Source organism: Manis javanica, chromosome 13 (assembly GCF_040802235.1).
Source record: "Manis javanica isolate MJ-LG chromosome 13, MJ_LKY, whole genome shotgun sequence".
In the NCBI taxonomy this organism is placed as follows: Eukaryota; Metazoa; Chordata; class Mammalia; order Pholidota; family Manidae; genus Manis; species Manis javanica.
In genome coordinates, this window is record NC_133168.1 from 26,705,604 (window position 1) to 26,720,665 (window position 15,062).

Below are 15,062 nucleotides of genomic sequence, written 5' to 3' on the forward strand. Positions count from 1 at the left end.
GGGGACTGTCTTAGAGACTGTTGCTCATTTGCTGAAGGGCCACTGAGCAGCGGATGGGGCTGGGAGAGGCATGAGGGTCATGACAATTCCAGGGCACATACATCTCCAGGTTCCTCCACAGTGTGAACCGTCAAAGCTCTGGCTTCCACCTCCCACTGTTTGAACAATAATGGCAGGTCACCTATGGCATAAGCAAATAATTCCACTGGAAGCAGACACTATTTCAGTAATCCAGAAGGCAAAGCCATCTCATATCAGCATAAAAGACAAAACATTTTTGGTTAAGAAACATAAAGAGGTACATCAGTCGGGATTTTTAGAATAATTGCTGATCCTGGTTGTCCTTGGGAAATTATTCTATTAATTATTGAGAAAGCAGAATTTACTTCTCTGTTTATAACTATGGTGAAATTACAGGCAAAGTAGTGAAAGCTTTCTAGTAGTTTAAACCCATTGTATTTCTTGGCTTCATGTATTTGTTTTTAATAGGTTAAAATGTCACATTGATCACAGGTTATTTCAAAAACGTGTTAGACAAGCACACTGAACACTGCATAGCTATGATCCAGAAATGTAAACATACCTGGATAAAGAAATAAATCCATTAAGTCAACAACAAACCAGGACAAAGTAAAGGCTTTTATTTTATTTCCTTTAATTGGTTGGCATCTAAGTCTGTATATCACAAGATTTGTATTGTGCTTACATTTCCAAAATGGCTTCTCCCTTATGCTTTTATCTATGAAGGGTTCCAAGAAAAACTAGCTAGTTCCATCATCAGAAAGTTTGGGGGACTATCATTTCCTGATTCAGTTAATCTGTGGTAGGGCTCTGAAATCAGAATTTTCAAAAGAATTCCCCAAGTGATTCACATACATACCTGTTTTGCAACCTATGAATAATTTAAAGTGCTTCAGAGCACGTGAAACTTCGGGTCTAAGAGAAATGTAAATATTGCATGGCAACACTTTATGACAGTGTTTCACAACAGGATGGCTTTTCGGCAGCCCTGTGACTCAGTGGGTTACACTCTACCCAAGGCTCCTGATTCTTACCTGTCCTCCAGGATGCACGCATTCAAGCTCTGCCCTTCATGGACTCGGGCCTGCATTCTTGGTTCTTCCGTTTTGTAGCAGTACGATTTGGGGCTAACATTTAATTCTCAGCTCCACTTGCTTCTTCTGAAAAGGAGCTACCTTTTACCTGTTTGGTAGCAGTAGAAAACATTTTCATAAGAAAGCACCCATGCAATGCCTGGAACATAAGTAAGTGTTCCATTTCTATCTTAGAGTAAGAGCCAGAAAGCCCTCCATAGTGTTCAAAAAGAAAATTTCAATAGAGTAAATTTTAAAGATCTTACTGGCTGTTTTCAATGATTCACAAATTGGGCATCATCGCATCTAGCAGGTGGAATGGAGCTTTAAAGAGCTGCACAGAGTGAAAGGTTTTCATAAACTGAAGGGCTCAGGAACCAGGAAGTCACACTGAAAAACAAAAAAAGGACTGGTTACTGCACGGTCACTTTCCTGTAGGGGGGTGGCCAGCTTCTGTCAGGCAGGTCCCTGAGCTAGAGCTGGTGTTTTCTGAGTGACAGCTCTAGGATTCCAGCTCTGAGAGCCAAACTGTGATTAAGTCTTGATTCAGTGATACGTGGCTCCGTTTTGGATAAGCAGATCCATTTGGGGCCTGTTGTCTTGTTTTTAACAACAGACCATGTCCCTGCTTCCATTATCCTGACATTTTCTATTATCCTCCCCTTTGCTGGCTTCACACCGGCCTTCCTGCTGTCCCTCAAACCCTCCTGGCACACTGCCCAGGTGGGTGCCTGTAGGGAAAATGGAAGTTGCTACAGCCAGGATCCTCACCTGACCCTAAACCACCTGATGATGTAATTGGCCTACTGCCAAGGCTGAAGCTTACACACCCTTTGGCAATGAGCCATTATTGTCAGTATTACTGGATAAAGACTAGATTAATGATACCAAAAAAAAAAATAGTGGACACGGAGAAGTTCTGCATCTCTGGACAGCTCAGGTAACCTCTCCTAGCAACGGCAGAGCAGTGCTAGTCTAAGAGAGGAAAAACATTGACGTGGGGTGATGTATGTATCAATCTAAGGAGTGACTCATTAGTTACATTAATTATACTGGTATAAGTTTGAGGATAATCCTACTTCCCTTAGCACAAATAACTTATTTCCAGAAAACCTGCATGAGAAGCATATTTAAACTGAGATCCATGGAGGTGCTGCTAGTAACTGACAGATGTGGTATTTGAATCCAGGTCCCTTAGATGCTAAAAATGTGCTTCTAACCACTATGTCCATGTTTTCCAACCAAATCATAAAATCAACTCAGTGAGTTATAGCCTACACTTAAAAAAGAATAAATAAATACGATAGAATAGAAAATATCACCATGCTATTTACAGGGTACGGCTTCAAGAAACTTTTAGTTGAAGTGTGTTTGTGTGTGTATTATCAGATCTTGATTAAAAAATAGATTTCTAACTTTAATTAGAGAAAAAAAAAATATCAAAAACCACAGAGAAACCATGACAAGTATCAATTTTTTTAGGTCCAGGCAAGGTTAGGAAGACAGCTCAGAAACCAGGGATGTTCAACTATAATGTTTGACATTTTAGCCACTTCATGCTTTCTTACAATAAAAACTATCTGTATGGCTCTAAATTGGTATTAAAGACACTTTTTAAAGGTTCCTATTTTATACAAGTTACATCAGACCATCTTCATTAAATCTTACCAAAAACTAATATAGGGTATTGGAGTAGCAATGCTTGAGAAGGAATTTTTCTATTTGAAGCTGAAAGTTTTTCATCAGGTGCTCTGTTATGTATTTCATTTATAATAGGTATTACAGTACATTTTGCTTTGTCTTTCAATGAAGCAGGAAAAGTGGCTTTTGTTGGTTCGGTTTTCAAGTAAGATTCTACCTTCTCAAGACATGGGCAATAAGGATTTTAAAATCTGATCAATAAAAGCAAATTACTTCCAACAACCAAATGTGTCAATTTTGATTCAAACAAGCTGGCAGTAGAAGCCACTTCTAAAACAACTGGCAAAATCTGTAAATGGCCTGATATTTTATCATCAAGAAATTGTTAAATTTGCCAGGCATAAAAATGACACTGGTTATTTAAAAAAGAAAAATCTACATAGGGATGAACTGACATAGTATCTGGGATTTGCTTTAAAGCACTTCAGCAAAAAAATAAAAGTAAAAGGGACAGATAAAGCATACTTTATGAATCAATATAGTTGGTATACTGAAGTTCATAATTCTATTTTTTATATTTGTGAATATTTATAAAGTTCAACACATTATTTTGAGAAAATAAAAAAGATATACTTAAGAATTTAACAAAACAAATTACTAAGATAAAAATTATTGCTAAGTACCCCAGGAAAGAAAAAAAACATAGTCATACTTGCCAGGTATAATATAATCAAAGTTCAATTTCATTTGTTCTTTAAAAAATAGGATGAAGTCATGGTATGGCTATATTTCTAAGTCTAGAACAATATTATCAATCTTATAAAAGATTGAGGTGCCATCATCATCCTATTATAAGATTAACAATTTTTATAATGTTGGTAGGCACAAAAAAACAGCACAAGAGATAACTGGCAAATGCAACAGGGAAATCTTCAGTAGATATCTTTCAAAAGCAACAGGTATGTACTGGCACCCTAACAGAGGCACAAAGAACATACGGTACACTCTAGGGGACTGAAGGAAAGAAGTAAGAGTCGGGCTTTCTGCTTGTATACACTGTTCCTAAGATCAGGTATTTTAAAAATTAATATATAACACTTCTGATTTTGTTTAAAGAGGAACTGCTTTCTAATGCATTTCTCTTGACCTTTGAACGAAATAATAAAGCAAGCTGTGCAGTGAGGCAGCTTGATGTGGGAACTCTGTGGAGCAAATATCAAAGAAAGACACTGCTGTGGTCTATTGAATCAATGTATCTGAGAGACGGCACTGCTGCTCAGAGAGGTGGATTAGCCTCCTGGCCTCGGTTTTATTTTCCTTTGTGTTGTTTGCATTTCTATGGACCCTTGATATTGTCTCGACAAAAAAATGTTTCCCAAGAGATACCGTTGGGATGCTGTGTCACCTTGTAACATTCAAACCCTGCTAGGTGGCTGGACTGGGTGACAGGAGAAATAGGTTTTCAACAGCACAGAGCAGTCTTGTTCCCATAGGAGCCTTGAGAACACCGTTTAAGCAGTCCCTCCAAATTTATGTTACTATTTTGGTCACAGGCATACTCTTTCCACCTGCTGCAATATGCAATTAAAGTGAAGCTTCCATCTAGGCTAACTTGAAAACAATCTTGTCAACAACATCTTGTCATAACAGTAATTTTCCATATTGTCCTTGATATTAAAAACCATAATGTCTTATTATGAAGGGCCTTCCTTTAACACATTGGACGATTGTTCACAATTAAAACTTCTTGTAAATGGCATCACATAACTGATAAAGACAGAAATATGAAGAATGTATTTCCAGAGTGCAAAGTTTGCCTAAAAAGGGAAATAAGTGTTCTTTTTTAATTTTTCTCCCCTCTTCTTCCACTTATACCTTCTATTTTTAAAATGTATAACTCTCTAGTAAGAATGAAAGTTAAAACACGCAAAACAGTAAAGTATTAGTATATATAGATTAAAATATGATTTTACTATATAACTATATTAAATATGTTAACTTTTTACCACTTATCCTTTAAAAATATATAAGGCTAAAGTAATATTACTTTAAATGAACCATACTTAGATAAAGGGATTTGTGTTTATGGTGAGAAATAAGGCACTTAAATAATTCTGATAATAACGTTAATATTTGATGAACTTAATTAATCTTCCTCAAAATAGAAAATAATAATATAAACTAACTTACAACCAAACAGTTACCCAACTGCTGTGGATTTCCTGAAGTAGCTTAGCTCTCATTACAAACATTAAATGAGTTTTAAATGAAATTTAACAAACAATACTTTTGTTACTACCCAAAATCAGATGTTAACATGAAAATTCTCTGGCAACGGTTTTTAAAATGGTTCTCAGAAGAAAGACAGTGCATCTCTGCTGGGGCTAGTTCAGGTCTTGGATGCCACAAGTCACTTCTTAAACTCACCAAGAAGAAAGTGTCTCCAAGAAAAGTCATTCTCCTGCAGATGAAGTGGCTTATTAGCAAAGGGGTCAGGATGACAACACCATTCTCCAACTAGAGCTCCCCAGTTCTCACTCGGCAATGGGAGCACCCGGAGGAGCTTCCTAGTGGAAACAGGAACATCAACTGTTTACAGAAAAAAATGGGTATGTAGCATTTAAAAAATTAAATCAGAATGAAGAAATGAAACTGTTCAACTGCATTACTTGCATATTAGTTTTCCCCCAGATTACTAAAGTAATATACACTTAGTACACACAGTTCTGAAAATGAAGAGAGATATAAAGAAAACAAAAATCCTTCTTTCCTTACTAGGACAGTAACTACTTTGCAAATGTATTTCCTCAGTATCCTATCCTTTCAAGAAACACAGTTGTACACATGCTCAGAAGTCTGGATCAGAGGATATACACGAACTGCCTCTTGCTCTCAACATTTCATTCAACAACTCCATTCTATTCTGTAAGTAGGCCAAAACTTTTCAGATCACTCCCTCACTGGTTAGGTATTTGGGTTTTGAGTCTTTCATTATTAGGAACCCAGAGATGAATGCTCCTACTAGAAAACTTGTGAACATATCTATTTCCTTGGGAAAAAAATTTTGTGTGAAATTACAAGCACAAATGATATGTGTATTTTTAAACCCAACACCCGTATTGGCAACCTGCTTTCTGGAAGGGTTAAACCAATCTATAATTCTTCCATTTACCTTCTTCAGAATTGAATATCACTTTTCCATGTAATGGGTGACAATTTTCTCACTACTACTTTAATAAACAATTTTTTAATTACTGGTGAGATTGAACTGGTTTTCATATTTATGAATCACTGTGCTTCTTTTGTGAATCATGATCAATGACTATTTTCCAATGAGGTGACATATTAGTATTTTCTTATTATTCTGTAAAAGTATATTCTACATCATTTGTCCTTGTCTACCATCTTCAATAAATATTTTCTCAGTGTTACTGCCTTTTAATTTGGTTTACATGTCTTGAATTTCAAATCACCTAATCCTTTCTTCAGTGATTTCTCACATTACTATTTTTAATAAACATTTTATTTGGAAGTAATTTTAGATTTACAGAAAAGTTACAAAAATACTACCTAGCTCTCACATACACTTCACCCAGTTTCCCTAATGCTAACATCTTACACAACTGTGGAAGATTTGTCAAAACGAGAGACTTTATCTGGATTTCCCTAGTTTTTCACTCATGCCTCTTTTTCTATTCCAAGACCCAATTCATGATAACACACTGCACTGAGTCGTGCTTCCCTAGTGTCCTCTGGTCTCTGTCAGTTTCTCAGTCTTTCCTTATTTTTCATGACCTTGAGATTTTTGAAGAGCACTGGTCAGAATATCCCTCAACTTAAGTTTGCCTGATATTTTCTGAAGATTACACTGTGGTTATGGGATTGGGAGAAGAAGACCCTAAGAAGTGAAGGGCTCTCCTCATCACATCATAACTGAGGGGATACGCTATGAATGTGATTAACTCTACTAACACGGGTGATAGAAACCTTGACCAATTGGTAGGTGGTATCTGCTAAGTTTCTCCACTAACAAAACTATTATATCCCTCTTAGCATACTCGATCCATTGGAATTGAGTCCTTAAGTCCAGATCACACTCAAGGAGAAAGAAATTGCTACACTCTGCCATTATTTTATGCTTAGAACATTCTTATAATTAAGTGACCACTTATATTTGCTACCTATTTTTTCCCCCAATTATTTCATTTTTTTCTTTGGACAAGAATAGACACCTGAACTTTACCAGGAAGACAGCCAAACATGGTTTACTCCTATCCCATTCTAAATTAGGAAGATCACTGGTCTAAGGGGAGAAGAAATGTGGGTAGGATGATAAAGAAATTTCAAAATAATTTATCCTGAGGAAAACAGAATAGAAACATGTTCATGCATATTCAGGAAACATGCTTATGGTCTTCCAAATGCCCTAAAGCACTGGGAGTACCTAAAGCACTGAGTACATCCACACGTGTGCTCTCAGCTGAACCACGTCTTTACTAAGCATAAGCTCAATTCAATCACAGATCTGTTTATGCTACTTAAACATGTTATTTTAGCTATATACCTTAATTAAACAGTATGTAACCCAAGGAAATATGAGTTACTATTTAGTAACACTTTGTTACTAAAAGTAAACTTGACACATTAGATGAAAGCCAGTTGTTTAAAACAATAAATCACTAGTGGGAGGTAGAAATAACTACAGAAAACTGGGGAGAGTGAGGAAAGTAAAAACATAAAAGAATCCTACACTCAAGATTGCTCCAACAGTGTCTAACTTTGCATGCCACTAAAAAGAAACACAAATTGGAAAAAAAGTAGGTATTAAATTTAGTATGGCTTAAGTGAAAAAAACTGCAAAACAGGGGACTAATATTCAACAAAATGATATTGGCTTTGCAAATAATCCAATCAAAAAATGGGTAGAGGAGCTGAACAGACAGTTCTCCAAAGAAGAAATTCAAATGGCCAACAGACACATGAAAAGATGCTCCACATCGCTAGTCATTAGAGAAACGCAAATTAAAACCACAATGAGATATCACCTCACACCAGTAAGGATTGCCACCATCCAAAAGACAAACAACAAATGTTGGCGAGGATGTGGAGAAAGGGGAACCCCTCCTACACTGCTGGTGAAAATGTAAATTAGTTCAACCATTGTGGAAAGCAGTATGGAGGTTCCTCAAAAAACACAAAATAGAAATATCATTTGAGCCAGGAATTCCACTCCTAGGAATTTACCCTAAGAATGCAGCAGCACAGTTTGAAAAAGACATATGCACCCCTGTTTATCGCAGCTCTATGTACAATAGCCAAGAAATGGAAGCAACCTAAGTGTCCATCAGTAGATAAATGGATAAAGAAGATGTGGTACATATACACAATGGAATATTATTCAGCCATAAGAAGAAAACAAATCCTACCATTTGCAAGAACATGGATGGAGCCAGAGGGTATTATTCTTAGTGAAATAACCCAGGCGGAGAAAGACAAGTATCAAATTATTTCACTCATCGGTGGAGTATAAGAACAAAGAAAAAGCTGAAGGAGCGAAACAGCAGCAGACTCACAGAACCCAAGAATGGACTAACAGTTACCAAAGGGAAAGGGACTGGGGAGGATGGGTGGGAAGGGAGGGATAAGTGGGGGGGCAGAAAGGGGGCATTATGTTTAGCATGTATAATGCCAGGGGTGGCGGGGCATGGGGAGTGCTGTGCAACACAGAGAAGACAAGTAGTCATTCCACAACATCTTACTATGCCTGTAATGGGGTATGTGGGGGGAACTTGGTGATAGGGGGAGTCTAGTAAACATAATGTTCCTCATGTAATTGTAGATTACTGATATCAAAATATAAAAAATTAAAAAAAAAGATATTGGCTTTGAAATGGTTCAAAGATGGCAGTGAGAAAAATGAGGCAGTAACCTACCCTCAAAATGACATTTAAGATGAAAATACAGCAAAAACAACTAATCCTGACAGAGTGACATGAAGATGGCAGAACAGACTGCTTACATCTGGGGAAAAGAGAAAATCTCACAGAAAAGGGTAAAGTACCAAAGTCGTGATCCAGAGGGACCCAAGCCCTTTCCCCATCCCAGCTCACAGGCAGGAGGAAGAAAACGGAGCAGGGAGGGAGTAGAAGCCCATGACTGCTAAACACCCAGCCATGGAGATCTGCTCTGGGAGCATGAACCCGCTACATGGTGCTCTGGAGATTAGGGGGGTTGGAAAGCAAATACAGGCAGAGTTCTCAGAGAGACTGAGATTCCGGCCCCTTGTGAAGAACAGGTGTGCACAAACGGCAGCTCCAGGACAAAAGAAGAGCGGGAATTTTGAATGACTTCCCAACAGTGAGAGGGGTGCTAAAGGGGCAAAGGATACACAGAACTTGCTGAAAAGGACAGGTGGGACAAAATCATCCCGGCACACTCCGCCCAGCATGTTGGAAACTTTCAGGAGCTTCAGATGCTCCATCCCCCTGGCTGGCAATGCAGTCCCAAGGCCCCCGAACTGCGGTATGCAGCCAGCCGCTCCTTCCTCCAGGCAGACACCAATTCGCACAGCTGCTACCCCATCTAACAGGCCAGGCCACCCAGAAGGTAGCTCTACCTATAGCAGATACAGGTGCGTAACACAGAAGCTCCTACCAGCATGCTTGGTCCAGTGGCCCTGGTAGTGGGGGCAGGCACTGCAGCCAGGAAGCAGAAAAGTGCTCTTCCCTCCCGGCAGGCACAGGTACCACTTGCCTGTGACTCTCACCTTCACTGTAGGTGCAGGGCAGCTCCAGAGAGTAGAGCTTCTGGGCACTAGAAGGCACCACCTACACATAGTTATTATTCCACAGGAATCACTAGAAAAATGAAATGGCAAAAAAATTTTGTACAAAGAAAGAATCAGAAGAAGCCAGAAAGAGGGCTAAATGAAACTGAAATCTCCAATATTTTGATAAAGATTTCAAAATAAAAATAAAAAGCATGCTCATAGAGATACAAAAAAAATATTCAAGATCTCAGGGAAGACATCAAGAAAGAGACAGAAACTTTGAAATATACAGTATATGAAATGAAACATACAATGGAGGGATTTAAAAGTAGATTAGATGAGGTAGAGGAGATGGTAAATGAAATAGAAATTAGAGAAAAGGAACACAAAGAAGCTGAGGGACAGAGAGTAAAGGATTTCTAGGAATGAAAGAATACTGAGAGAACTGTATGGCCAACCCAAGCAGAATAATATTCGCATTATAGGGATACCAGAAGAAGAAGAGAGAGAATAAGGGATAGAAAGTCTCTTTGAGGAAATAATTGCTGAAAAATCCCCCAGTCTGGGAAAGAAAATAGTGTCTCATGTCATGGAAGTGCACAAATCTCCCAACACAAGGAACCCTAGGGAGACAACACCAAGACATATATTAAAATGCAAGATCATGATTTAATTTGAAGCAGGGATTAAACAATTTCCAAATAAGCAAAAGTTGAGAGAACTTACCTCTTAGAAAGCAACTCTACAAAGTATTTTAAAGAGACTGCTACAGATGGAAGTGCTCCTAAGGCTAAATAGCTGTCATAAGAGAAACTGAAACCACAGTAAAAGAAGTAGACCAATTAATTACTAAGCAAATACAAAATTAAATCAGCTACCCAAAAACTCAGTCAATGGATACACAACAAATATAGAATGCTATCTAATATATAAAGAGTGAAAGAGGAAGAAAAAGAAGGGACCAAAAAAAAATGACCTTTAGATTCTGTTTGTAATAGCATAATAAATGAGTTAAATTAGACTGTTAGACAGTAAAGAAGCTGACCTTGAACCTTTCGTAACCATGAATCTAAAGCCTGCAACAGCAATAAGTACATACCTATCAATAATCACCCTGGATGTAAATGGACCGAATGCACCAATCAAAAGACATACAGAATGGATAAAAAAACAAGACCTACCTATATGCTGCCTACAAGAGACTCACTTCAATCCCAAAGATAGACACAAACTAAAAGTGAAGGGATGGAAAAGATATTTCATGCAAATAACGGAGAAAAAAAAAGGAGTTGCAGTACTTGTATCAGACAAAATTTATTTCAAAACAAAGAAAGTAACAAGAGACAAAGAACGACAATATGTAATGATAAAGGGGTCAGTCCAACAAGAGGATACAACCATTATAAGTATCTATTCACCCAATATAGGTGCACCCAAATTCATACAACAAATACTAACAGAATTAAAGGGGGAAATAGAATGCAACACATTCATTCTAGGAGAGTTCAACACACCACTCACTCCAAAAGACAGATCAACCGGACAGAAAATAAGTAAGGAGACAGATCCATCTGTTCTATTGTGTTGTTCAGTGCTGTTAACAGACATCTACAGAACACTCCACCCAAAAGCTGCGGAACACAAATTATTCTCAAGTGTACATTAAATGTTTTCCAGAATAGATCACATACTAGGCCACAAAAAGAGCCTCAGTAAATCCAGAAACACTGAAATTGTGCCAACCAGCTTCTTAGACCACAAAGTTATCAAACTAGAAATGAATTCTACAAAGAAAACAAAAAACAGCACAAACACAGGGAGGCTTAACAAAATGCTCCTAAACAATCAGTGGATCAGAGACCAAATTAAAGCAAGATCAAGCAATATATGGGGACAAATAAAAACAACTCAACAGCCCCAAACCTGTGGGATGCAGTGAACGCAGATCAAAAAGGAAAGTATATTGCAATACAGGATTACCTCAAGAAAGAAAAAAAATCCCAAAAGAACAGTCTAATTAACAATTAGACAGTCACAATTAACAAAACTAGAAAAAGAACAAATGAGGCCCAAAGTAGAAGGGACATAATAAACATCAGTGCAGAAATAAATACAATTGAGAAGAATAAAACAAAAGAAAAAAATCAATGAAACCAAGAGCTGGTTCTTTGAAAAAATAAACAAAATAGATAAAACCCTAGGTAGACTTATCAAGAAAAAAAAGAGTCTACACAGATAAACAGAATCAGAAATGAGAAAGGAAAAATCACTACGGACACCACAGAAACATAAAGAATTATTAGACAATACTATGAAAAATTATATGCTAACAAACTGGATGACCTAGAAGAAGTGGACAACTTTCTAGAAAAATACAACCTTCCAAGGCTGACCCAGTAAGAAACAGGAGAATCTCAACAGATAAATTCCCAGCAATGAAATTGAAATGGTAATCAAAAAAACTACCTAAGAACAAAACTCGTGGACCGGATGGCTTTACTGCTGTATTTTATCAAACATTCAGAGAAGACATAATACTCCTTAAAGTTTTCCAAAAAGTAGAAGAGGGAATACTTCTAAACTTCACTCTAATACCAAAACCAGGCAAAGACACCAGAAAAAAAAAGAAAATTACAGACCAATATCCCTGATGAACAGAGATGAAAAAAATACTCAACGAAATATTAGCAAACTGAACTCAAAAATACATAAAAAAGATCATCCATCGTGACCAAGTGGGATTTACTCCTGGGAGGCAAGGATGGTAAAAATTCAAAGATCCATCAACATCATACATCGCATCAAATTAAAGAAGGACGAAAATCACGATAGTCTCTATAGATGCTGAAAAAGCATTTGACAATATTTAACATTCATTCATGATAAAAACTCTCAACAAAATGGGTATAGAGGGCAAGTACCTCCACACAATAGAGGCCATTTACAACAAACCCACGGCCAATATCATACTTAACAGTGAAAAGTTGAAAGCTTTTCCTTTAGTATCAGGAACAAGACAAGCATGTCCACTCTCCCAACTTTTATTCAACATAGTACTGGAGGTCCCAGCCATGGCAAGCAGACGACACAAAGAAATAAAAGGCATCTAAATTGGTAAGGAAGAAGTTAAACTGTCACTGTTTGCAGATGACATGATATTATACATAAAAAACCCTAAATTAAAGAATCTACCTCAAAACTACTAAAACTAATAATTAAGGAAAGTTGTAGGATACAAAATTAATACACAGAAATCTGCTGCATTCCTATATACTATTAATGAACCAGCAAAAAGAGAAATCAGGAAAACAATTCCATTTACAATTGCAACCAAAAGAATAAAATACCTAGGAATAAACCTAATCAAGGAGAAAGACCTATACCCTGAAAATTCGAAGAAACTCATGAGAGAAATTCAACACACCAATGAATGGAAATACATCCCATGCTCATGAATAGGAAGAATTAATACTGTCAAAATGGCCATACTGCCTAAAGCAGTCTATAGATTCAATGCAAGCCCTATCAAAATACAAACAGCATTCTGCAACAAACTAGAACAAATAGTTCTAAAATTCATATGGAAAGACAAAAGACCCCTAACAGCCAAAGCAATCCTCAGAAGGAAGAACAAAGCTGGGGGATTATGCTTCCTAACTTTAAGCTCTACTACAAAGCCACAGAATTCAAAACAATTGGTACGGGCACAAGAAAAGACCCATAGATCAATGGAAGTGAACAGATAGCCAAGATACAAACTCACACATACATAGCCAATTAATATACAATAAAGGAGCCATGGATATACAATGGGGAAATGACAGCCTCTTCAACAGCTGGTGTTGGCAAAACTGGACAGGTACATTTGAGAGAATGAAACTGATTTATTGGCTAACTCCATACACAAAAGTAAACTTGAAATGTATCAAAGACCTGAAGAAAAGTCTTGAAACCATAAAACTCGTAGATGAAAACATAGGCAAAAATCTCTTAGACATAAACACGAGCAACCTTTTCCTGAACACATCTCCTCAGGCAAGGGAAACAAAAGCAAAAATGAACAAATGGGACTACATTAAACTAAAAAGCTTCTGTACAGCAAAGGACACCATCATTAAAACAAAAAGACCTCCTACAGTATGGGAGAATATATTTGTAAACAGCTTATCCAATACAGGGTTAACATCCAAAGTATATAAAGAGCTCACAATCCTCAACACCCAAAAAACAAATAACCCGATTAAAAAATGGGCAGAGGATCTTAACAGGCACTACTCTGAGGAGGAAATTCAAATGGCCAAAAGGCACATGAAAAGATGCTTCAAATCACTAATTATCAGTGAAATGTAAATTAAAACCACAATGAGGTATCACCTCGCACCAGTTAGGATGGCCAACATCCAAAAGACTAGAACAACATACGCTGGCAAAGATGTGCAAAAAGGGGAACCCTCCTACACTGCTGGTGGGAATGTAAATTAGTTCAACCATTGTGGAAAGCAATATGGAGGTTCCTCAAAAAACTCAAAATAGAAATACCATTTGACCTGGGAATTCCACTCCTAGGAATTTACCCAAGAAAACAACTCAGATCCAAAAAGACATATGAACCCCTATGGTTATCGCAGCGCTATTTACAATAGCCAAGAAATGGAAGCAACCTAAGTGTTCATCAATAGATAAATGGATAAAGATGTGATACATACATACAATGGAATATTCTTCACCCATAAAAAAGAAAAATCCTACCATATGCAAGAACATGGATGGAGCTATAGGGTATTATGCTCAATGAAATAAGCCAGGAGGAGAAAAACAAGTACCAAATGGTTTCATTCATTTCTGGAGTGTAACAACAAAGCAAAACTGAAGGAACAAAACAGCAGCAGACTCACAGACTCCAAGAAGGGACTAGCAGTTAACAAAGGGAAGGGGGTTGAAAGGGTAGGTGGGGAGGGAAGGAGAAGGGGATTAAAGGGCATTATCATCAGCACACACAATATACCTAGGTCATAGGGAAGGCAATATAGCATGGCAAAGACAAATAATGACTCTATAGCATCTTACTATGTTGATGGACAGTGAATGCAATGGGATCTGCGGGGGAGTTGACAATATGGATGAATACTGAAACCACAATATTGCTCATGTGAAACCTTCATAAGATTGCAGTATCAACAATACCTTAATTAAAAAAAAAGATGTTGGTTTCATACTCAAATACCAGTAACATAACGTACATCTTCATGCTTTAAATTAAAATATTTAAGATGCAAATATATCACTTGTTAATGATTCCCCCCATGATATCCTGTTTTCTTTTATTCCTTAACTCAACTGTAAGTTTCATTAAAGGGCAAATACAATAAGGAAGAGAGTAGTTTATAACTCCAGGGGTTAAAGCTAGGAGCAAGAATGATTTTAGTTTAATACAAGAAAGGACTTTACCTTTCTAATAAAGAAATGCTGCACGATTAGCATCATTTGAGCTGCTAAGCCTCTTAAGGATATTAAGAACTGATTCAACATACATTTTCTAAAAGTCTGCTATGAATCAG

General features: G+C 37.2%; 1 protein-coding gene across 1 annotated transcript in view; it reads right to left on the reverse strand.

Annotated features, from left to right (window-relative positions):
- Window positions 1-638: 638 nt before the first annotated feature.
- The window catches only part of LOC108403727 (uncharacterized), a 159,757-nt gene continuing 145,333 nt past the window's right edge, over window positions 639-15,062 (reverse strand). The window contains exons 13-15 of the mRNA XM_073219458.1: window positions 5,163-5,302; window positions 1,361-1,484; window positions 639-1,203 (exon numbers count right to left, since the gene is read on the reverse strand). The gene's annotated coding sequence lies outside the window, so the exon portion shown is untranslated. The remainder of the gene's footprint in view (window positions 1,204-1,360; window positions 1,485-5,162; window positions 5,303-15,062) is intronic.